This window comes from Rana temporaria, chromosome 11, assembly GCF_905171775.1.
Source record: "Rana temporaria chromosome 11, aRanTem1.1, whole genome shotgun sequence".
Classification (NCBI taxonomy): domain Eukaryota; kingdom Metazoa; phylum Chordata; class Amphibia; order Anura; family Ranidae; genus Rana; species Rana temporaria.
This window is the reverse complement of record NC_053499.1, coordinates 162466283-162490733: the sequence shown is the minus strand read 5'-3', so window position 1 is coordinate 162490733 and position 24451 is coordinate 162466283. Positions and strand designations below refer to the sequence as shown.

At 49.9% G+C, this 24451-nt stretch overlaps 1 protein-coding gene and 1 non-coding gene across 3 annotated transcripts in view; one reads left to right on the top strand and one right to left on the bottom strand.

Moving 5' to 3' along the window:
- ANKRD11 (ankyrin repeat domain 11) overlaps positions 1–24451 on the top strand; it is a 158380-nt gene that overhangs the window by 76617 nt on the left and 57312 nt on the right. The window lies entirely within an intron of this gene.
- Positions 3752–3823, bottom strand: TRNAG-UCC. The gene has a single exon. It is a non-coding gene; the product is annotated as a tRNA-Gly (tRNA).

Genomic DNA, 24451 nt, shown 5'->3' with positions numbered 1-24451 from the left:
TGTGACTGGATGGAGCTGGGGGGTCGTCATGTGACTGGATGGAGCTGGGGGGTCGTCATGTGACTGGATGGAGCTGGGGGGTCGTCATGTGACTGGATGGAGCTGGGGGGTCGTCATGTGACTGGATGGAGCTGGGGGGTCGTCATGTGACTGGATGGAGCTGGGGGGTCGTCATGTGACTGGATGGGGGCGGGGGGTCGTCATGTGACTGGATGGGGGCGGGGGGTCGTCATGTGACTGGATGGGGGCGGGGGGTCGTCATGTGACTGGATGGGGGCGGGGGGTCATCATGTGACTGGATGGGAGCGGGGGGTCATCATGTGACTGGATGGAGCTGGGGGGCCATGTGACTGGATGGAGCCCGTCTGCAAATTGGTATTTGTCTTTCTTGCATAGAAAGCATTGATGATAGGAGGGGGGAGGGGCAGGTTTAAGGCTGGTTGGGTATAAGCCGGAATTCCACATGAAATGCCCGTCTGTCTTCCTTGCCTGGAATATCTCATGTGCACAACAATCTGCTTCACTGTATTTACAAAGAGATGATATGAGAAATGTTCATTGTGTGTGAGAAATCACTGAGCTGGTAAAGTAAACTTCCTGCCACCTGTACGTGTGCGGCGTGCGGCTCCTCGGCGCGGGAACGCTGACATGCGTGTGGAAGGCTCCCTAAGTAGATCTCACATTAGGAGGCAGAGAGCTTATAGATGACATCTCACCCGGCTAATTACCACCCTGTCCTTTCACGTTGTTTGACTTTCCCCTCATGATGGGCGAGAAAAGATAATGAAATTAATTTGCACAGATCGCTGTGCTGATCGACATCTCGTTGCCAGGAAACTGAACCAGAATAAAGCGCGGCCTCCCTAGTTCTGTGCCGCACCTCGTATGCGGATTCCTAACACTCGGCCCGCTAAACGCCATCAAAGTGAAGAAACTGCGTTCCACCTTAACCAATTACTGACCGCGCATGCCGGCCTCACTGCTACGGCCAACTGTACAGAATTGCGCGTGTATGTGTGTGTGTGTATATGTATATATATATATATATATATATATATATATATATATATATATATATATATATTTGATTCTGCTTTTCTTGGTTGGGGGGGGGGGGGGCGATGAATGCCACTTTGCCCAGCTGTGCTGTGATTTGTCACATGCCGCTCACCAGTTCCCAGCCAATGAGTGTCCACCAGCACCCAGTGATTGGCTCCAATCTTCCCCAGCACATGCCAATCACCGGGTCCCGGCTAGTGATTAACCACCGGCACCCAGTGATTGGCTCCGATCTTCCCCAGCACATCACCGGGTCCCAGCCAACGATTGACCACCGACACCCAGTGATTGGCTCTGATCTTCCCCAGCACATCACCGGGTCCCAGCAAACGATTGACCACCGGCACCCAGTGACTGGCTCTGATCTTCCCCAGCACATCACTGGGTCCCGGCCAACGATTGACCACCGGCACCCAGTGATTGGCTCTGATCTTCCCCAGCACATCACCGGGTCCCGGCCAACGATTGACCACCGGCACCCAGTGATTGGCTCTGATCTTCCCCAGCACATCACCGGGTCCCAGCAAACGATTGACCACCGGCACCCAGTGATTGGCTCTGATCTTCCCCAGCACATCACCGGGTCCCGGCCAACGATTGACCACCGGCACCCAGTGATTGGCTCTGATCTTCCCCAGCACATCACCGGGTCCCAGCAAACGATTGACCACCGGCACCCAGTGATTGGCTCTGATTTTCCCCAGCACATGCCGATCACCGGGTCCCGGCCAGTGATTGACCGCTAGCACCCAGTGTTTGGCTCTGATCTTCCCCAGCACATGCCGATCACCGGGTCCCGGCCAGTGATTGACCGCTAGCACCCAGTGTTTGGCTCTGATCTTCCCCAGCACATGCCTATCACCGGGTCTCGGCCAGTGATTGGCTCTGATCTTCCCCCAAAACATGCAGATCACCTGGTCCGAGCCAATGATTGACCACCGAAACCTAGTGATTGGCTCTGATCCTTCCTCAGCACATGCCGATCACCGGGTCCCAGCCAATGATTGCCGGCAACCAGTCATTGACTCCGATCTTCCCCAGCACTTGTTGTTTACCGAGTCCCAGCCAATGATTGACTGCCGGCACCCAGTGATTGGCCCTTATCTTCCCCCAGCACAGGCTCTTCACCGGGTCCTGGCAAATGATTGGCTGTGATCTTTGCGTGTAAACACGGAGCTGTGTTCAGTGACGGATCTCCCAGCTAAGCATAAGCTAGATCCCCAGTAAAAGCAGCACGCGTTACAGGCGCACGATTAACCCTTTGATCACCCTAGATGTTGCCCCCCCCCCCCTTCCTAGCCATTAGTACAGTGACCGTGCATATTGGTGATGGTGGCAGTTCCACTATCACCAATGGGGGGGGAGAGATGTCTATTTTTACAAAACTGGAATTCCATGTGAAAATCCTGGTGGAGATCGGTGACTTATAATGCGACCGCCATAGTGCAGCGGAAGAAGAAATATTCCCGTGTATATATCCCATAGTTTGTAGACAAACCAATCAATATTCAATTATTGGGGATTTTACCAAAGACATGGAGCAGAATACACTTTAGCCAAAATTTGAGGCAATTTGTTTATTTATTTTGGATATGATTTATAGAAATTGCTTCAAAATTTTATTTTATATCGTTTTATATCCCAAAAAATAAGTGGGATTTAAATACCACAAAAAAATGCTATTTGTGGGGAAAAAAAATTCATATGAATTTTATTCTCAATATTTTTTTTCAGAAAATTTTGAACAAAATCTGCATTTGCCGTTGTAGCAAAGAGTAAAAAAATTGTATAAAGTTTTATTTGAAATGTAGCTAGAAGTATGGGGTATTATATATTGGTGTGGGGTATTATTATATATGAGTATGGGGTATTATGTATTGGTATGGGGTATTATGTATTGGTATGGGGTATTATGTATTGGTATGGGGTATTATGTATTGGTATGGGGTATTATGTATTGGTATGGGGTATTATGTATTGGTATGGAGTATTATGTATTGGTATGGGGTATTATGTATTGGTATGGGGTATTATGTATTGGTATGGGGTATTATGTATTGGTATGGGGTATTATGTATTGGTATGGGGTATTATATATTGGTATGGGGTATTATTATATATTGGTATGGGGTATTATTATATATTGGTATGGGGTATTATTATATATTGGTATGGGGTATTGTGTATTGGAATGGGGTATTATGTGTGAGACTGAAGATAAGATTGGGGGGGGGTATGTAGAAGTGACGTACCTGGGTGGGCGGGGACACAACCTCTATAGATAATATTGTGGAGAGTCTCTAGGGAGGAGGCAATGGCCGCCTCTGTGGTAGTGCAAGCATTGGCGGAGACTGGATACAACCAATCACAGATCTGGACTAGTCGAGAGGCCAAATAGTAGGATTAAAAATGAGGGTTGGGTTGGGAGTGGCTATCCTAGGAGGGCGGGGCCATTCCATAGAAATGCCAGGCATATGGTGTCAATGCGTTTGATAATTGATATTCTGCATGGGGGATGGGCCATGACAACTTGGGAAGGGCGATGATTTTAATAATTAGGTCTAGAGGTCGGTCCGTCCATCGCCTAGTTTGAAGTTATAGTTGAGACAATAAAGCACATCGATTAATTTGTAGAACACTTTCCCCCTGGGGACTCAATACACTTAGAAGGTGAGGATGCCATCTTGGCGACTGCGTTGGCCGGGGATCGAACCCGGGTCAGCTGCTTGGAAGGCAGCTATGCTCACCACTGCACCACCAACGCAAAAATTAACATGTCTTTTATAGTGTGGGAGGAAACCGGAGTACCCGGAGGAAACCCACGCAAGCACAGGGAGAACATGCAAACTCCATGCATACAGTGTCCTAGTCAGGATTTTTTTTTTTTTTTTAAATATGTTTATTGGGTTTTAAATAAATACAAATACATATTCATGCAACAATTTGTTTAGCTACATCTATACAGAAATGCAACACTGAACAGTGAAGAATCATATAATCCCTAAATAGGAGGGGATTACAACCATGTAGGAAACATAGACTAGTGCATATTGTAACTCGTGAAAGGGAAAGACACATACGGGAACCGGGGAACATAGGGATAGTGTAATGAGCTCTTCCGTCAAAGATCATGAAACAAATGAAACAGACGTTATATGAAATAAATATCAATACAACTATATAAATCATCAGACTCCTATAAAAATAGTCAAACCCAATATGATAAAAATCTAAATCCACTAGACTTTGTGAATTGTAACCAGCACGCCCATTTGCTATGGAATTTTCCGGAGGGATTACAGGATTGGTGGATTAGATCTTCCATATTTGCAATGTGTTGAACCTTACGTAACCAATCAGAAATAGAGGGGGGGGGGTAAGTTGCATCCATTTAGCAGCATTGATGAGGTGCAACATTATTGAATCTTTGTAGACAGAGTTAGGCAAGGTGGTGTAACAAGTATTGTTGAGCGGTATGATCTGGGGCAAAGGTAGTGATTTCATATATCAAGTTGTGGATCTTTTCCCAGAAGGGTTTAATTTGTACACATTCCCACCATATATGGAGCAGTGTTCCGGGAGCAGATTTGCATCGCCAGCATAAAGGGGATATATTTGAATTGTATTTACTAACAATCTGAAGGGTCCTATACCACCTTGAATATAGCTTGTATCCATTTTCTTGGGTCAGCACATTAAGAGAACCTTTGTGTAATCTTCTGAAGATAGTTTCCCATTGGTCTACCGAAAGGGATATTTTTAATTCCTCTTCCCATTTGAGATTTGCGACGTCCTGTAAAAAAAGTGACTGAGATGTTGGTGGTAAACAGCCTGCTAGGCCCCGGGGGAACCAAACCAAGTCCTCTAAAAGCCGCCTCATATCCAAAAGTTGCCAAGAGTGTAAATGAAGACATTAAGCTTTAAAGTTAATCAAAAATATCACATTCTAAAGAGAAAAGTAGAACAAGGGGGAGGGGGGAGTATGGAAGAGGGAGAGGGGGGGAAGGTTGGAGGAAGAAAGGGGGGTGAGAGTTCCCCCCAACACTCACCCCCCTTCTTCCTCCAACCTTCCTTCCTTACCCCCAACCTCCCCTCCTTTCCTCCCTCTCTCCATCTTCCATGCTCCCCCTCCCCCTTGTTCTACCTTTCCCTTTAGAATACAATATTTTTGATTATCCTTAAAGCTTAATGCCAACATTTACACTCTTGCCAACTTTTGGATGTTGGACGTCATGTTTGCCCAGCCAATTAAATTGGGCAGAGTTTGGTACCTGGAGGTCACCTGGTCAAAAGTGCTATTAAAAGTAAAGATCCGGTTTAGGACTCCTGGCGGTCCTCCTTGGTTACCCTGCGCTTCTTCACTAGCTGGAATAATTTCCGTACGTGAAGACGGGTCTGATTACTATGAGTTTCAACATTGGGATCGACAGGTTGTGTTGCACTTTGTTCACCAATGACGGAATCCAATTGCTTGTTGATGTCATCGGTCACTGGTGTCATAAGGAAACTCGGTATTGCGAAGACACCACCATTCTCTGAGATGTCGTCGCTGTGATCCCTAGGAGGCGTGACGCTGGGAATGGGAAATTCAATCTCCTCCATGGCGCTCTCTGCACTTTTGCTTGTTGGTGGAATGGTGACCTCACTCGGTGGGATGATGTCACTCTTTCGTGGGAAGATTTTCCTGTGCCCGGACACCATTTTTGATTTGAGCTTCTTTATACGCTGGCTTAGCCTAGCACTAAAGGAAGCTCGAGGAGGTGTGACTTTGGAAACAGGAACGTCCGTCTCTTCCGTAGCTCTGTCCATAATTTTCATACGACGTGCGACGCTGGGATGGACAGTTAATGTTTTCCATCGTGGGCTAAGGCCGGTATCTAATGCTGGGGGCCTGTATTCGGTTGGAAGGATCCTATCACTCCATGGCCTAGTGTTATTCCTGGTAGGTGCGACGCTGGGAATGGGAAAGGCCGTCTCCTCCATTGCGCTTGCTGCATTGTCACTTGGTGGTGGAATGGCGTGCTCACTTGGTGGTGGAATGGCGTGCTCACTCGGTGGTGGAATGGCGTGCACACTCGGTGGTGGAATGGCGTGCACACTCGGTGGTGGAATGGCGTGCACACTCGGTGGTGGAATGGCGTCACTCGGTGGTGGAATGGCGTCACTCGGTGGTGGAATGGCGTCACTCGGTGGTGGAATGGCGTCACTCAGTGGTGAAATGGCGTCACTCGGTGGTGAAATGGCGTCCTCACTCTTTGGTGAAATGGCGTCCTCACTCTTTGGTGGAATGGCGTCACTCGGTGGTGAAATGGCGTCACTCGGTGGTGAAATGGCGTCCTCACTCTTTGGTGGAATGGCGTCACTCGGTGGTGGAATGGCGTCACTCGGTGGTGGGGTGATGTTGCTACTTGTTGGTCGGCGCAGTCGGTAGAATGGCTTGAAACATATTAGGAGCAGCACCACCAGCATGGTGATAACCCCCAGAATGCATTCTGACCGGTGCTCAGTAACAATTTCTAGAAGTACGGGTGGCACTGTGTTGTCTAGGGCCACCCACCCCTCGGACCAGACTGACCAGAGCCCGGTGACCACCCATTGGTGCCAATCTCCAGCCTTTATTTAGAGGGGTAGGATTATGTTCTCAAAGATTGGCCCCCGTCTGTTCCAGATATCGATCAGTAGATAAATCAATCCGATCAGCTCCTGGAACATCATAACACGTCCTAATATTCTGGCCAGATAATATTGGCGCAGGATGTATTTCAGAATCAGAAAACACATCAGGACAGTCAAACTAAACCAGACTGGAGGACGGGTCAGGAATATAAACCAGCTGATGGGTTCTGGAGGGACATTTTCAGTTCCACTGACTGTTTCCTCCACTGGCTGCTCCGTCCTCTTCATGTTCTTCTCCTTCATGGGGGTCTCTGGGGCCCCTCTGACATTCCTGGGCTCCTCCCCCATTGGGGTCTCTGGGGACCCTTTGATGATATTTCTGGGTACAGCCCATGGGTACGGGATCCTAAAAATCATCGGGATCTCTGCTGGTGGTAAACAGCCTTCTAGGCCCGGGGGAACCAAACCAAGTCCTCCAAAAGCTGCCTCATATCCAAAAGTTGCCAAGAGTGTAAATGTAGACATTAAGCTTTATGGTTAATCAAAAATATCACATTCTAAAGGGAAAGGTAGAACAAGGGGAGGGGGAGTATGGAAGAGGGAGAGAGGGAGGAAGGGGGTGAGAGTTGGGAACCCCCACACCCCTCCGGGGGGAAGGAAAGTTGGAGGAAGGGGGGTGAGAGTTCCCCCCAACTCTCACCCCCTTCTTCCTCCAACCTTCCTTCCTTACCCCCAACCTCCCCTCCTTTCCTCCCTCTCTCCATCTTCCATGCTCCCCCTCCCCTTTGTTCTACCTTTCCCTTTAGAGTGCAATATTTTTAAATATATTTAAAGCTTAATGCCAACATTTACACACTTGGCAACTTTTAGCTGTTGGACGTCATGTTTGCCCAGCCAACTAAATTGGGCAGAGGTTGGTACCTGGAGGTCACCTGGCCAAAAGTGCTATTAAAAGTAAAGATCCGGTTTAGGACTCCTGGCGGTCCTCCTTGGTTACCCTGCGCTTCTTCACTAGCTTGAATAATTTCCGTACGTGAAGACGGGTCTGATTACTTCGAGTTTCAACATTGGGATCAACAGGCGGTGTTGCACTTTGTTCACCAATGATGGAATCCAATTGCTTGTTGATGTCATCGGTCACTGGTGTCATAAGGAAACTCGGTATTGAGAAGACACCACCATTCTCTGAGATGTCGTCGCTGTGATCCCTAGGAGGCGTGACGCTGGGAATGGGAAATTCAATCTCCTCCATGGCGCTCTCTGCACTTTTGCTTGTTGGTGGAATGGTGACCTCACTCGGTGGGATGATGTCACTCTTTCGTGGGAAGATTTTCCTGTGCCCGGACACCATTTTTGATTTGAGCTTCTTTATACGCTGGCTTAGCCTAGCACTAAAGGAAGCTCGAGGAGGTGTGACTTTGGAAACAGGAACGTCCGTCTCTTCCGTAGCTCTGTGCATAATTTTCATACGACGTGCGACGCTGGGATGGACAGTTAATGTTTTCCATCGAGGGCTAAGGCCGGTATCTAATGCTGGGGGCCTGTATTCGGTTGGAAGGATCCTATCACTCCATGGCCTAGTGTTATTCCTGGTAGGTGCGACGCTGGGGATGGGAAAGGCCATCTCCTCCATTGCGCTCGCTGCATTTTCACACGTTGGTGGAATGGCGTCACTTGTTGGTGAAATGGCGTGCTCACTCGGTGGTGAAATGGCACTCGGTGGTGGAATGGAGTGCTCACTCGGTGGTGGAATGGAGTGCTCACTCGGTGGTGGAATGGAGTGCTCACTCGGTGGTGGAATGGAGTGCTCACTCGGTGGTGGAATGGAGTGCTCACTCGGTGGTGGAATGGAGTGCTCACTCGGTGGTGGAATGGAGTGCTCACTCGGTGGTGGAATGGAGTGCTCACTCGGTGGTGGAATGGAGTGCTCACTCGGTGGTGGAATGGAGTGCTCACTCGGTGGTGGAATGGAGTGCTCACTCGGTGGTGGAATGGAGTGCTCACTCGGTGGTGGAATGGAGTGCTCACTCGGTGGTGGAATGGAGTGCTCACTCGGTGGTGGAATGGAGTGCTCACTCGGTGGTGGAATGGAGTGCTCACTCGGTGGTGGAATGGAGTGCTCACTCGGTGGTGGAATGGAGTGCTCACTCGGTGGTGGAATGGAGTGCTCACTCGGTGGTGGAATGGAGTGCTCACTCGGTGGTGGAATGGAGTGCTCACTCGGTGGTGGAATGTTGCTACTTGTTGGTCGGCGCAGTCGGTAGAATGGCTTGAAACATATTAGGAGCAGCACCACCAGCATGGTGATAACCCCCAGAATGCATTCTGACCGGTGCTCAGTAACAATTTCTATAAGTACGGGTGGCACTGTGTTGTCTAGGGCCACCCACCCCTTGGACCAGACTGACCAGAGCCCGGTGACCACCCGCTGGTGCCAATCTCCAGCCTTTATATAGAGGGGTAGGATTATGTTCTCAAAGATTGGCCCCCGTCTGTTCCAGATATCAATCAGTAGATAAATCAATCCGATCAGCTCCTGGAACATCATAACACGTCCTAATATTTTGGCCAGATAATATTGGCGCAGGATGTATTTCAGAATCAGAAAACACATCGGGACGGCCAAACTAAACCAGACTGGAGGACGGGTCAGGAATATAAACCAGCTGATGGGTTCTGGAGGGACATTTTCAGTTCCACTGACTGTTTCCTCCACTGGCTGCTCCGTCCTCTTCATGTTCTTCTCCTTCATGGGGGTCTCTGGGGCCCTTCTGACATTCCTGGGCTCCTCCCCCATTGGGGTCTCTGGGGACCCTTTGATGGTATTTCTGGGTACAGCCCATGGGTACAGGATCCTAAAACTCATCTGAATCTCTGCTGGCTGTTCCACAATCCCCTCCTCATCCACCTGATCCATGTGGACCTCTGGAGGCCCTCTGATGACATTTGAGGGGCCTTCCTGATCCATGTGGACCTCTGGGGGCCCTCTGACATTTGAGGGCCCTTCCTGATCCATGTGGACCTCTGGAGGCCCTCTGATGACATTTGAGGGCCCTTCCTGATCCATGTGGACCTCTGGAGGCCCTCTGATGACATTTGAGGGCCCTTCCTGATCCATGTGGACCTCTGGAGGCCCTCTGACATTTGAGGGCCCTTCCTGATCCATGTGGACCTCTGGAGGCCCTCTGATGACATTTGAGGGCCCTTCCTGATCCATGTGGACCTCTGGAGGCCCTCTGACATTTGAGGGCCCTTCCTGATCCATGTGGACCTCTGGGGGCCCTCTGATGACATTTGAGGGCCCTTCCTGATCCATGTGGACCTCTGGAGGCCCTCTGATGACATTTGAGGGCCCTTCCTGATCCATGTGGACCTCTGGGGGCCCTCTGACATTTGAGGGCCCTTCCTGATCCATGTGGACCTCTGGGGGCCCTCTGACATTTGAGGGCCCTTCCTGATCCATGTGGACCTCTGGGGGCCCTCTGACATTTGAGGGCCCTTCCTGATCCATGTGGACCTCTGGGGGCCCTCTGATGACATTTGAGGGCCCTTCCTGATCCATGTGGACCTCTGGAGGCCCTCTGATGACATTTGAGGGCCCTTCCTGATCCATGTGGACCTCTGGGGGCCCTCTGATGACATTTGAGGGCCCTTCCTGATCCATGTGGACCTCTGGGTATTGTATGATGGTATTTCTCTGTACTCCCAAAGAGAGTAACAGAGTAGCAATCGTAAAGAGGATTTGGTTCCTCATTTTTGCTTGTAGAAAAAACTGGCAGGAAATGCCAATTACTAGTAATAGACGATTAGACAATTAATGCCAATCAATAGACTCTGAATTCCAATCACTGGAGATAATGTGATGAAATGCAAATCAATCAGTCAGGAGCTCTGCAAGAGAGATGCTTCTGCTGTGAAGACCTAGTGTCAACTGACAGCTCCTCCCCCTGCCGGCTATTTATTTGCCAGCTGCCACTGTGCATATGTGGTTATGTGACATCACAGCAGGCCAGGTTACCATGGTAACATCAGAACACTGGTTTACACTGTGCTTCTATTTTTACACTTCAGGTCACATGACCAGCACTGAGAAAACAACATCCTGTCTGTGAATGTAAGCAACTTCCAGCCTTTGCAGCTGCTTCAATGTGATTGGCTGTTTGAGTCTATGATAGAGATATATATATATATATAATCTATTACATCACATCATTATTTATTATTATATTTTATGTATGTGAATTCCCTATTCATACATGATACTATATTTTATAGTCATGAAGAATACACTTTGGACTAAGTCAGGGTTTGACAAATTTGCTTGGAATCTCGGAGCCAGCTAAAAGTTAGGAGCCAGAAAACGCGCCCGTCCCGCCAAGCTCATGCGCAGAAGCGAACGCATACGTGAGTAGCGCCCACATATGTAAACGGTATTCAAACCACACATGTGAGGTATCGCCGCGATTGGTAGAGCGAGAGCAATAATTCTAGCTCTAGAACTCCTCTAATTCAAAACATGCAACCTGTAGAATTTTTTTAAAACGTAGCCTATGGAGATTTTAAAGGGTAAAAGTTTGTCGCCATTCCACGAGCAGACGCAATTTTGAAGCGTGACATGTTGGGTATTTTACTCGGCGTAACATTCTCTTTCGCAATATAAAAAAAAAAAATTTGGTTAACTTTACGGTTTTATTTTTTAATTAAAAAAAGTGTAATTTTTCCCAAAAAAAGTGCGCTTGTAATGCCGCTGCGCAAATACGGCGTGACAAAGTATTGCAACGACCGACATTTTATTCTCTAGGGTGTTAGAATGAAATATATATAATGTTTGGGGGTTCTAATTGGAGGCAAGGAGATGGCAGTGAAAAATGACAAACATTATAATTGCTGCAATGCCAACGGCCACCACCAGATGGCGCCAGTTCACAGAAGCTTGGGACTTCGCAAAGCCGTCCTTAATTACCGGCCGTCGCGATCGCGCGGCGGGGAGGTGGGGGCGCACAGAGACACAGGATCCTGTGTCTCCGTGTGCCCCCCGCCGCGGCCTGTAATTGAGACTGCGGCTTCGCGGCCTCCAATTACTGGCGAGCGCCAGGTCACAATTTCTTGTCGCCAATGCGACCTGGCGCCCGGATATTGTCGACCCCTGGACTAAACTAATGAGGAGAAAGAATTAATAAAAATTATTGGATGGTTTAATGGAGTAAAAAAAAAAAACTTCAAAACCTTTTTAATTTATGTAAAAAAACTCATCAAATACAACCAAAAAATCTGTGGGGGGGGGGAGGTGGGGGGGGGAGAATTCATTTTAGAGTTGCATGACCGTGCAATTGTCAAAGTAATGCAGTGCCAGATAGCAAAAAACGGCCTGGTCATGAAGAGAGGGGGGTAAAACCTTCCAGAGCTGAAGCGGTTAAAGTAATTATCCATTTCGGAATCTGATTATTTTTATAGTTTTATTGCGTTTTTTTTGTCTTCCGTGCTTTGTATGTAGATCTCGCCCTGCGCAGATTTTATGATTTGGCAGCGTGTGGCGTTGAGATTTCCAGCAGGCAGAAAACACGCGTCGCTGTCAGACGTGAAGATGAAATCGCCTCATTGAAATTCCAAGGTCGCCCGTGGAGGTTCAACAGGAAATGTGAATCTTATCTAATGAAAGTGATAGGAGAGGCGCGTGTGTGGCGACCATCGAAAATCCGCCCGGCGACGTCTCATTATAGAGCGGCTTGTAGGGATTTTCACATGGAATTCCAGTTTTGTTATATAGACCTATTCTAGCCCCCCCCCCCCGTGCATCGCATAGAATGTTGCAAACACCCCCCCCCCCCCGTGTGCATCGCATAGAATGTGGCAAACACCCCCCCCCCCCCCTGTGTGCATCGCATAGAATGTGGCAAACACCCCCCCCCCCCGTGTGCATCGCATAGAATGTGGCAAACTGCCCCCCTCCCCCTGTGTGCATCACATAGAATGTGGCAAACACCCCCCCCCCCCCTGTGTGCATCGCACAGAATGTGGCAAACACCCCCCCCCCTGTGTGCGTCGCATAGAATGTGGCAAACACCCCCCCCCCTGTGTGCATCGCATAGAATGTGGCAAACTGCCCCCCTCCCCCTGTGTGCATCACATAGAATGTGGCAAACACCCCCCCCCCCCTGTGTGCATCGCACAGAATGTGGCAAACACCCCCCCCCTGTGTGCATCGCATAGAATGTGGCAAACACACCCCCCCCCCCCGTGTGCATCGCATAGAATGTGGCAAACGCCCCCCCCCCCCGTGTGCATCGCATAGAATGTGGCAAACACCCCCCCCCCCCCGTGTGTGCATCGCATAGAATGTGGCAAACTGCCCCCCTCCCCCTGTGTGCATCACATAGAATGTGGCACCCCCCCCCCCCCCGTGTGCATCGCATAGAATGTGGCAAACACCCCCCCCCCCTGTGTGCATCGCATAGAATGTGGCAAACTGCCCCCCTCCCCCCTGTGTGCATCGCATAGAATGTGGCAAACACCCCCCCCTGTGTGCATCGCATAGAATGTGGAAAACACCCCCCCCCCCCTGTGTGCATCGCATAGAATGTGGCACCCCCCCCCCCGTGTGCATCGCATAGAATGTGGCAAACACCCCCCCCCGTGTGCATCGCATAGAATGTGGCAAACACCCCCCCCCCCCGTGTGCATCGCATAGAATGTGGCACCCCCCCCCCGTGTGCATCGCATAGAATTTGGCAAACACCCCCCCCCCCCTGTGTGCATCGCATAGAATGTGGCAAACACCCCCCCCTGTGTGCATCGCATAGAATGTGGAAAACACCCCCCCCCCCCTGTGTGCATCACATAGAATGTGGCACCCCCCCCCCCGTGTGCATCGCATAGAATGTGGCAAACACCAACCCCCCCCCCTCCCCCACCGTTTTGCATCGCATAGAATGTGGCAAACACCCAAACGTAACCTGAGGGGTCCTCATAGTGTCGGCCACGAGGGAACATAACCTGAGGGGTCCACATAGTGTCGGCCACGAGGGAACGTAACCTGAGGGGTCCACATAGTGTCGGCCACGAGGGAACGTAACCTGAGGGGTCCTCATAGTGTCGGCCACGAGGGAACGTAACCTGAGGGGTCCTCATAGTGTCGGCCACGAGGGAACGTAACCTGAGGGGTCCTCATAGTGTCGGCCACGAGGGAACGTAACCTGAGGGGTCCTCATAGTGTCGGCCACGAGGGACGTAACCTGAGGTGTCCTCATAGTGTCGGCCACGAGGGACGTAACCTGAGGTGTCCTCATAGTGTCGGCCACGAGGGAACGTAACCTGAGGGGTCCACATAGTGTCGGCCACGAGGGAACGTAACCTGAGGGGTCCTCATAGTGTCGGCCACGAGGGAACGTAACCTGAGGGGTCCTCATAGTGTCGGCCACGAGGGAACGTAACCTGAGGGGTCCTCATAGTGTCGGACACGAGGGAACGTAACCTGAGGGGTCCTCATAGTGTCGGCCACGAGGGAACGTAACCTGAGGGGTCCTCATAGTGTCGGCCACGAGGGAACGTAACCTGAGGGGTCCTCATAGTGTCGGCCACGAGGGAACGTAACCTGAGGGGTCCTCATAGTGTCGGCCACGAGGGAACGTAACCTGAGGCTTCCTCATAGTGTCGGCCACCAAAGGAACGTAACCTGAGGGGTCCTCATAGTGTCGGCCACGAGGGAACGTAACCTGAGGGGTCCTCATATTGTCGGCCACGAGGGAACGTAACCTGAGGGGTCCTCATAGTGTCGGCCACCAAAGGAACGTAACCTGAGGGGTCCTCATAGTGTCGGCCACGAGGGAACGTAACCTGAGGGGTCCTCATAGTGTCGGCCATGAGGGAACGTAACCTGAGGGGTCCTCATAGTGTCGGCCACCAAAGGAACGTAACCTGAGGGGTCCTCATAGTGTCGGCCACCAAAGGAACGTAACCTGAGGGGTCCTCATAGTGTCGGCCACCAAAGGAACGTAACCTGAGGGGTCCTCGTATTGATGATCGGATGTGCAGACTCCAAATGGGCGTGTCTGTTCACTGCTAACCCCTATTGGCTGGAGATTCCCTAATTAAATGGTTCTAGAAATGATGTGCATGACGTGTTTTCCACTTTCCTCACAGCTGTGTGAAGCTTTTAAAGTGCGCTCTATACTGGGAAGATCGCTCCCCGGCGCTTCCCCTCCAGTGTGGTCATTGCTGACCCCGAGCTGCATCCAGAATTCTATGTGAATTTGGCCGTTTCTGAACTTTACATCCTTTTGTATCAATAACACTTTTTTTTTTTTTGGTCAGATTTTAGATGTCTTTTTGACGGCAAGAATTAAATTGAAGGATCCTTTAATAAGAGAAATGAATCCCGCACTGCACGCAGGAGGGTAGTGCGGTGCGCGCAGGAGGGTAGTGCGGTGCGCGCAGGAGGGTAGTGCGCGCAGGAGGGTAGTGCGCGCAGGAGGGTAGTGCGGTGCGCGCAGGAGGGTAGTGCGGTGCGCGCAGGAGGGTAGTGCACGCAGGAGGGTAGTGCGGTGCGCGCAGGAGGGTAGTGCACGCAGGAGGGTAGTGCGCTGCGCGCAGGAGGGTAAGTGCACACAGGAGGGTAGTGCGGTACACGCAGGAGGGTAAGTGCACACAGGAGGGTAGTGCGCGCAGGAGGGTAGTGCGGTGCACGCAGGAGGGTGGTGCGCTGCGCGCAGGAGGGTAGTGCGGTGCGCCCAGGAGGGTAGTGCACGCAGGAGGGTAGTGCGGTACACGCAGGAGGGTAAGTGCACACAGGAGGGTAGTGCGCGCAGGAGGGTAGTGCGGTACACGCAGGAGGGTAAGTGCACACAGGAGGGTGGTGCGCGCAGGAGGGTAGTGCACGCAGGAGGGTAGTGCGGTGCGCGCAGGAGGGTAGTGCACGCAGGAGGGTAGTGCGCTGCGCGCAGGAGGGTAAGTGCACACAGGAGGGTAGTGCGGTGCACGCAGGAGGGTAAGTGCACACAGGAGGGTAAGTGCACACAGGAGGGTAGTGCGCGCAGGAGGGTAGTGCGGTGCACGCAGGAGGGTGGTGCGCTGCGCGCAGGAGGGTAGTGCGGTGCGCCCAGGAGGGTAGTGCACGCAGGAGGGTAGTGCGGTACACGCAGGAGGGTAAGTGCACACAGGAGGGTAGTGCGCGCAGGAGGGTAGTGCGGTACACGCAGGAGGGTAAGTGCACACAGGAGGGTGGTGCGCGCAGGAGGGTAGTGCACGCAGGAGGGTAGTGCGGTACACGCAGGAGGGTAAGTGCACACAGGAGGGTAGTGCGCGCAGGAGGGTAGTGCGGTACACGCAGGAGGGTAAGTGCACACAGGAGGGTGGTGCGCGCAGGAGGGTGGTGCGCTGCACGCAGGAGGGTAGTGCGCTTCTTCTGCTCCTTCGATTTGTTATTGCCCCGTTCTGCCTTTCCTCTATTAATGGTTGCTTAGCAACATCCACTAACTCTTTACAACGTGTGAATGACCGTTGGAACTGTTGCGACCCGACTCCAGATTATGTCCCCCATATGAAGAATGGAATCGTCTCATTAGGAGATGTAGAAGAAATGCCTCTCTATGTAGCTTCTTCCCCGGCGCCCCTTCCACCTTCACAGACCAAACGCATCCGCAGGCAAGACGCTCTGCGATTCTACTTGCGATAAATCCCTGTATTCTCTCCAAGGTGCCCAACGGTTTCCACATTCTGCACTTTTAGACCTTTGTGTGTTTATGGGAATGCAAAAGTGATCATTCATGGTTAACCCCCCCCCCTTTTTTGGGGTCATCTTCATTTATTTGGTCATTTTATCTATTTGGTGTATTTTTATTAAAACATTTTATATTCATTTTGTTTGCCATCTGTGTTCCGTAGGGGGAATTTTCCATCACCCTCCTGTTTGTTTAACAGAGACTCCTATCTGGAAGGGAAAACCCATCGGACACACGGAGGTCACTTACAGGACAGGCGTCCCTATTATAGGACTTTACCTTTATTCCTGTCCAGGTCTCATCCCATTAACCGCTTGGCGACCGCCTCACGCCGATGTGCGCCGACACAATGGCACGGGCAGGCAAATGGGCGTACCTGTACGTCCCTTTACATTTTTTTGGTCGGTGGGCTCGCTCACGCCCACCACATACCTTGATGTTCCTGGTCGGCCCGTGATTGCGGTCGGCAAAAGGCAGAACAGTGGGATGTCTTTGTAAACAAGGCATTCCCCTGTTCTGCCTAGTGACATGTCACTGATCAAATGTTCCCTGTGATCGGGAACAGTGATCGCTGACGTCACCAGTAGCTCCTTCCCCACACAGTTAGAATCCCTCCCTAGGACACCTAACCCCTTCGGTGCTCCCTAGTTGTTAACCCTTCACTGTCAGTGGCATTTTCACAGTAATCGGTGCATTGGTATAGCACTGATCGCTGTAAACATGACAATGGTCCCAAAATGTCAAGTGTCCGATGTGTCCACCGTAATGTCGCAGATCGCCGCCATTACTTTTTAAAAAAATAAAATAAAAATGCCATAAAATGATCCCCTATTTTGTAGACGCTATAAATTTTGCGCAAACCAATCAATATAAACTTATCGAGATTTATTTTTTACCAAAAAAAATTAGAATATCGGCCTAAACTGAGAAATTTGTTTTTTGGATATTTATTTTAGCAAATAACAGCAGGGACATGGCAATAAAATCCTAACTGGTTGCCACCCCCCCCCCCCCGCTACAGAAGAAAATCAAGGGTTCCCCCCCGAGTTGTAAATTGACGCACAAATGTCAAACATATCGAGGAATCGGATTGGTAGCCCAGCTGCTCGGAGGTTTTATAGATGAAAGCTGATTGGAATGGAAGTAGAATGCGATTTTTTTTTTTTCTTTTTTTATTTGCAGTTTCATGCTTTTGGGATAATTTTTTTGTTTTTTTACCCCTGATGGGGTCATGTTAGGTTTCATGTACACGGGACGTTTTTACAACCTCTCCTGAACGATTTAACGTGACAGATAGTAACCCGCGTTTAAAACGTCCGTTTTGCTGCGTTTGCGTTTTTGGAAGCATTTCCAACAAATTTATATCTTTTAAAAATGGCCAAAAATCCCTCATGAATGGTGCCAGGCGGCTGCATAGCCAGGAAATACATTTCCCGTCTCCATGGTGAGGTGATCAGTACACTGCAGTTGCCTGGCAACCAGTTGTTATCTGTAGTGGTGTGCGCTCCGCGTCTCCGCTACGGCTGAAGTGTGTTTCACTAATGCAGGATTTTTATTACGTTGGGAGGTTTTATGTGTCAGTTTATGGTTTGGGGGGGGGGGGGGTTGCATGTCGCTCTATGGTGGGGGGGAGGGGTTGCATGTCGCTCTATGGTGGGGGGTTGCATGTCGCTCTATGGTGGGGGGTGGGGGGGTTACATGTCGCTCTATGGTTGGGGGGGGGGGTTACATGTCGCTCTGTGGTGGGGGGGGGGGTTACATGTCGCTCTGTGGTGGGGGGGTGGGTTACATGTCGCTCTGTGGTGGGGGGGGTTACATGTCGCTCTATGGTGGGGGGGTTGCATGTCGCTCTATGGTGGGGGGTGGGGGGGTTACATGTCGCTCTATGGTTGGGGGGGGTTACATGTCGCTCTGTGGTGGGGGGGTGCGTTAACTGTCACTCTATGGGGGGGTTGGGGGTTACATGTCGCTCTATGGGGGGGGGGGGCTTGTAGAACATTCCAGTTACAATATGATTTGTTTGGTCTGTCCCCCCCCCCCCCCACCCCACATGGCTGGTGCTTGGCTCGGGTGGCCCACAAATCCCCAGCACAGCTAGAGAACTGACCATGCTGTGTTCTGCTTGGTGTGGTCAGTTTTTAATGGGAAAGCAGAGGGACTGAGTCTCTTCTAGTAAACATGTCTTCCTCCCTTGTACCCGCGGGTTATCTTCTAATCTCCTTTATAGGTACAAGGAATATTGCGGCTTCCTCAGCTGGTGACGTCATTGGCGCCTTGTGCTCTGCAGGGACAGCATGCTGTGCTTCAGCCACGACTCGCCATACGCATGCGTGGGGGTGACGTCATCGTGGCATGGTGGCTGGAAGGAAGATCAGGGGAAGATGGAAGCCCTAGTGTCTGATACATATTATGACATGGACAGTTCCGTGATGTCGGCTCCTTTAAGTCCCACAATCATTCTTGTGACTGGATGGTGGTCTGTGGTCGGGATGTAAACAGCCGGTACGGTTTTCACATGTGAATGATGGTCAGCGATTGATATTTTCTCCGATCCTCAGATCTGTGTGATTGGCGCTTTGTATTGCGTTCTGTCGTTGGGATATCTGTTCTGTACAGAGGCTCTGCAGAGCGGCGGCTCTTCCAAGGTCATGCAGAACGATCGCTGGAGAAGAGCCAATCCCACCCGCTGGAATGTCACAGCAAATTGAAGACGGCATGTATGATGCGCAACCATTTCCCCAAATCCCCTCCCCCCTATCGTTCCCGACAAACGTTCTACTCCTGTGATTGGAAGCGCCTCTGGATCTACATTTGTTATCACCCCCCCCAATAAATTCCAGCACCCCGATGTACTAATAGAACATTAATTAATTATTTTTGCAACTTATTCTAAAAACTGCTGTGAAGAGTGAGGAGTCTGTAGAATGAATGGAGAGATTTATTTTTACAAAAGTAGAAATGCTGAATTGATACAAAGAAGAGCGGGAATGTAGAAAAAATAACCTTTAACTACTTCACTCCCAGTCTATGGGGGGGGGAGGGGGGTCATATGAAGTCCAGCAGCCTTCCATGGATTATCCAGGCTCTTGTCCCACCTGGAGGCCGAGCGACCGGCTGGCCAGAGACCCAAACATAGAGCAGCTATCAAAAATATCTCTGATTCTTTTCTTTTATTTGTAGGAAAAAATGTAATTCACAATTCGAATCAAGCTTTTTTTATTGATTTTTTTGATGGACACCGTGCCGGTCCTAAGTTTTTATGCGCGGCTTCGGCCTAGTCCGCCACAATCCTGGGAAAAAGCCGTGTCCGGCCTTGCGACCTTTTCCCAGGATCGTGGCGAGCTGCTGGCAGGATTTTTTTAGGCGAGGCCGCGGCTTCCGGTTCTATGGGGGGAAAAAAATCAATTTGGTCAAAATCAGAATCGATTTGCCCTCAAAACTCGATTCAAATGAAATTTTTTTCTTTTCCCCAGTCATACCCGAACAAAGCGGGAATCTGCTCCAATCGGATCTCGCAACCTGGAAGCGATATGACGTCACTTCTGGTCTACTGAAGATTTAAAAGCGTAAAAAAGACGATATTCAAAACGGCCAAACTTGGCGTTTTCAATGCTTTTATGTGCAAAGGATGGATTTGGTGTCTTGTAGACCCCCCCCCCCCCCGATCTCTCCATAAAGAGGACCTGTCACTGACTATTACTGTCAATAGGGATGTTATGATTCCCTTTTATTGCTGTCGCAGGGATCAGAATTTGTGCGAATCACCGTACCGGTACGTCGGTTCGTGTACCGTATATACTCGTGTATAAGCCGAGTTTTTCTGCGCTGAAAGTGCCCCCCTCGGCTTATACTCGAGTCACCTTTTTTGCGCCTGATCTCCCGGACTTTGGGGACCTGGTGCCGGCCGTAGGTCCCTTGGACCCTAAACTTGGCACACATGTAGCCCCACTCTTACTTTACAAGTGTGCAAAGTTTGTTGGCCGGGAGCACAGATTTTTCAAAGCCGGGCACCCCTTCCATAGACTCCCATGTTAAACGGTCATTTCTCTGGTGATTTTGGGGACCTGGTACCGGAAAGTTTTATGTCCCCTGGACCCGACACACATGTAGCCCCACTTCTTCTCTACAAGTCTCCTCTACAAGTGTGCAAAGCTTGTTGGCTGGGGAGCACCTTTTTTTTTTTTTTAATCCCCAAAGCGGAGCACCCCTTCCATAGACTCCCATGGTAAACGTCAGTCTAGTCATGGGCACGGTGAGGCATGCACATGGACACCCTAGGCTTATATTTGAGAATACATTTTCCCTTTTTTTGTGGTAAAATGAGGTGCCTCAGCTTATATTCGGGTCGGCTTATACTCGAGTATATACGGTAATGGATACAGCGGGCGCAGCGCCGTGGCCAACAGCGATCGCTCCACAGAGGCAGAACGGGAATCTGTCAATGTGAACAGATCCCTTTTCTGTTAGGGGACTAGAGAGAGAGATTGCTGTTCCTGATTACTAGGAACAGACAATCTCTCTGTAGTCCCAGTCAGTCCCCTCCCCCCACAGTTAGAAACACCTCCCTAGGGAACACTTAACCCCTTGATCGCCCCCCCCCCAGTGTTAACCCCTTCCCTGCCAGTGAAATTTATACAGTAATCTTCAGGTTTTTTTAGCTCTAATTGCTGTATAAATGTCACTGGTCCCAAAAAAGTGTCAAATGAATCCGATCTGTCTGGTGCAATGTCGCAGTCCTGCTAAAAATCGCTAATCACCGACATCATTAGTTAAAAAAAAAATAATGCTTTAAATCTATCCCCTATTTTGTAGACACGATAACTTTTTCACAAACCAATCAATATACGCTTGTTGCGATTTTGTGAGATCAGGAATTCCAACACGAGGCCTCCTGTATCTTTAAACTGGTAACCTGTAAAAATGTTTAAAGTGGAGATTTTTTTCAAGTACCGTCGTTTGTCGCCCTTCCACGAGTGTGCGCAATTTTAAAGCATGACATGTTGGGTATCGCTTTACTCGGCGTAACATTGTCACATAATTTTACTGTTTTTTTTTTTTACTTGGAAAAACCAACTTTATTAATACAAAGCACATATTACAGGACAGTAAAGTAGAGTTTTTTTGTTCACTTGGATACCTCTTCAGGGATATGCAATTAGCGGACCTCCAGCGGTTGCCAAACTACAAGTCCCATCATGCCTCTGCCTCTGGGTGTCATGCTTGATGCTGTCAGTCTCGCTATGCCTCATGGGACTTGTAGTTTGGCAACAGCTGGAGGTCCACTAATCGCATATCCCTGCTCTAGATCTTCATTCAGCGGCCGGCTTTTAATGGACACTTCCTGTCCTGCAGTCCAGCGATGTCGGCACCTGCAGCTCATGTTTCCATCTGTCGGGTGCTGCCGCCGCCATTGCGGGTAAGGGAACCCGGCAGTGTAGCCTTTCGGCTTCACGCCGGGAACCCTATTGCACATACGTGAGGCCCCGCTCCTCTCTCCTATTGGCCCCATGACCGGGGGAGGAGGGAGTTAAGTGGCGATGTCACGGGCTGCGGCCCGGACTCCCGAAGTAAGAAAGGTACCTTGTCCCCCCCCGTCCCGTCCCCCCCCGAAAACTGCCAATTGTGGCAACAGAGGGGGGTAAATCCAAAAGTGGAATTTCCACTCGTTGGGTGGAACTCGGCTGCACTTCATAAAACTTAAAAGGCAGGTGTGAAACCAATCATTGGACGATACTACTGCGCGTGTTTAAAAAAAAAAAGTGTGTTCTCTTTTTTGAACAGATCACCAGCAAGGTTTTCTTCTAAGACTGTCCTGTATTTGTCTCCATCCATCTTCCCATCAACTCTGACCAGCTTCCCTGTCCCTGCTGAAGAAAAACATCCCCACCACATAAAGCTGCAACCACCATGTTTCACGGTGGGGATGGTGTGTTCAGGGTGATCTGCAGCGTTGGTTTTCCCCCCACACATAGCGTTTTGTTGAATTTTGGTGTCATGTGACCAGCGCGCCACCTTCCACATGTTTGCTGTGTCCCCTTCCCCCACATGTTTGCTGTGTCCCCTTCCCCCACATGTTTGCTGTGTCCCCTTCCCCCACATGTTTGCTGTGTCCCCTTCCCCCACATGTTTGCTGTGTCCCCTTCCCCCACATGTTTGCTGTGTCCCCTTCCCCCCACATGTTTGCTGTGTCCCCTTCCCCCACATGTTTGCTGTGTCCCCTTCCCCCACATGTTTGCTGTGTCCCCTTCCCCCACATGTTTGCTGTGTCCCCTCCCCCACATGTTTGCTGTGTCCCCTCCCCCACATGGCTTCTTACAAACTACAAACAGGACTTCTTATGTCTTTCTTTCTCCAATGTCTTTCTTCTTGTCACTCTTCCATAAAGGTCAGATTTGTGGAGAGACCACTAATAGTTGTCCTGTGGACAGATTCTCCCCCCTGAGCTGTGCAGCTCCTCCAGAGTTACCATGGGCCTCTTGGCTGCTTCTCTGATGAACGCTCTCCTTGCCCGGTCAGTTTAGGTGGACGCCCATGTCTTGGTAGGTTTGCAGTTGTGCCATACTCTTTCCATTTTCCGATGATGGATTGAACAGAAGCTCTGTGAGATCTTCAAAGCTTGGGAGATCTTCTTAGAACCTAACCCTGCTTTATACTTCTCCACAACTTTATCCCTGGCCTGTCCGGTGTGTTCCTCGGCCTTCATGATGCTGTTTGTTCACTGAGGTTCTCTAACAAACCTCTGAGGGCTTCACAGAACAGCTGTGTTTATACTGAGATTAAATGACACACAGGGGGACTCTATTTACTAATTAGGTGACTTCTGAAGGCAATTGGTTCCTCTAGATTTTAGTTATCAGAGTAAAGGGGGCGCCATACAAATGCCCCTCCCCCCCCATACTTTTCACAGATTTATTTGTATCATTTTCCTTTCACAATTATGTGACACTTTGTGTCTCTCACATAAAATCCCAATAAAATACATTTGTGTTTTTGGGTGTAACCTGAGAAGATGTGGGGAATTTCAGGGGTATGAATACTTTTTCAGGGCTCTGTACATCGATCACCCAGAGGGGGGAGGGGAATATCTCTTTAAGCTGTTCAGTCCATGAAGTCGGATGTACAGAAATGCGTATTTATCGGAGTGTCTGCGGTTCGGCGCGGTTGGGGAGTCGCTGTAATTAGAACGTGGTAAATGATTGTAATTATATTGGTGTCTGTGGCAGCGTTTGGTCACATGGTCTTTGCACATGAAAATCGGATCATAAGCGCGTTGCGGAAATTACAGGATATGAAGCGTTCTCCACTAAACCATGTAATCCGATCCGGGGACACGATTGGCGATCCGTCATCTTCTCTCTCATTGGACAATTTTCATATTAAAACCTCCGGGACAGCGCAGTCTGCTGAGCATTTCAGGTTCGGTTGTGCTGCATTCACACGATCGATCACAGCGATTCCGATCAGTCATTTCAAATGGCTGCAAAGCGGTGGGATGGGTAGGCAAAGCAATTACTTCTAATGCCACCCCAATCGCGCTGCGATTTTCCGATCGCACTGCAATCGCAACGCTTTTCACTCAATGCATGCAAAATCGCAGCGCCATTAGAAGTAATAGCATCGCAAACGCCCCCCCCCCCCCCCATTTTTGCTGCCGTTTGAAATGGCAGCGATTCTGCCGACCCCATGTGTGAACGCAGCCGATCGGGATGTTTACATTCCTAATGGCAAGAAGTGATCAAAAAAATAAAAGGACAGTGTAAAAATAAAACATTTCCCATAGGGCCGAAACAACCAATCGATTACAATTTTCAGAATCGATTAATCGGCCAGTAACATAATGGGGGTTAAAAAAAAAAATGATCTCTTTATAGTACAAAAAAGCAAATCGCTACTGTAAATATAATTTTCATTAATATTGCGACAAATTGTGACCTGGCGCCTGCCAGTAATTGATGCCGCAAAGCCAGGACCTCAATTACCGGCCATCGCGGGCCCGGCCATCGCGCGGCGGGGTAGGTGGGGGCGCACGGAGGCACAGTGTGACCCACACCTCCATCGCG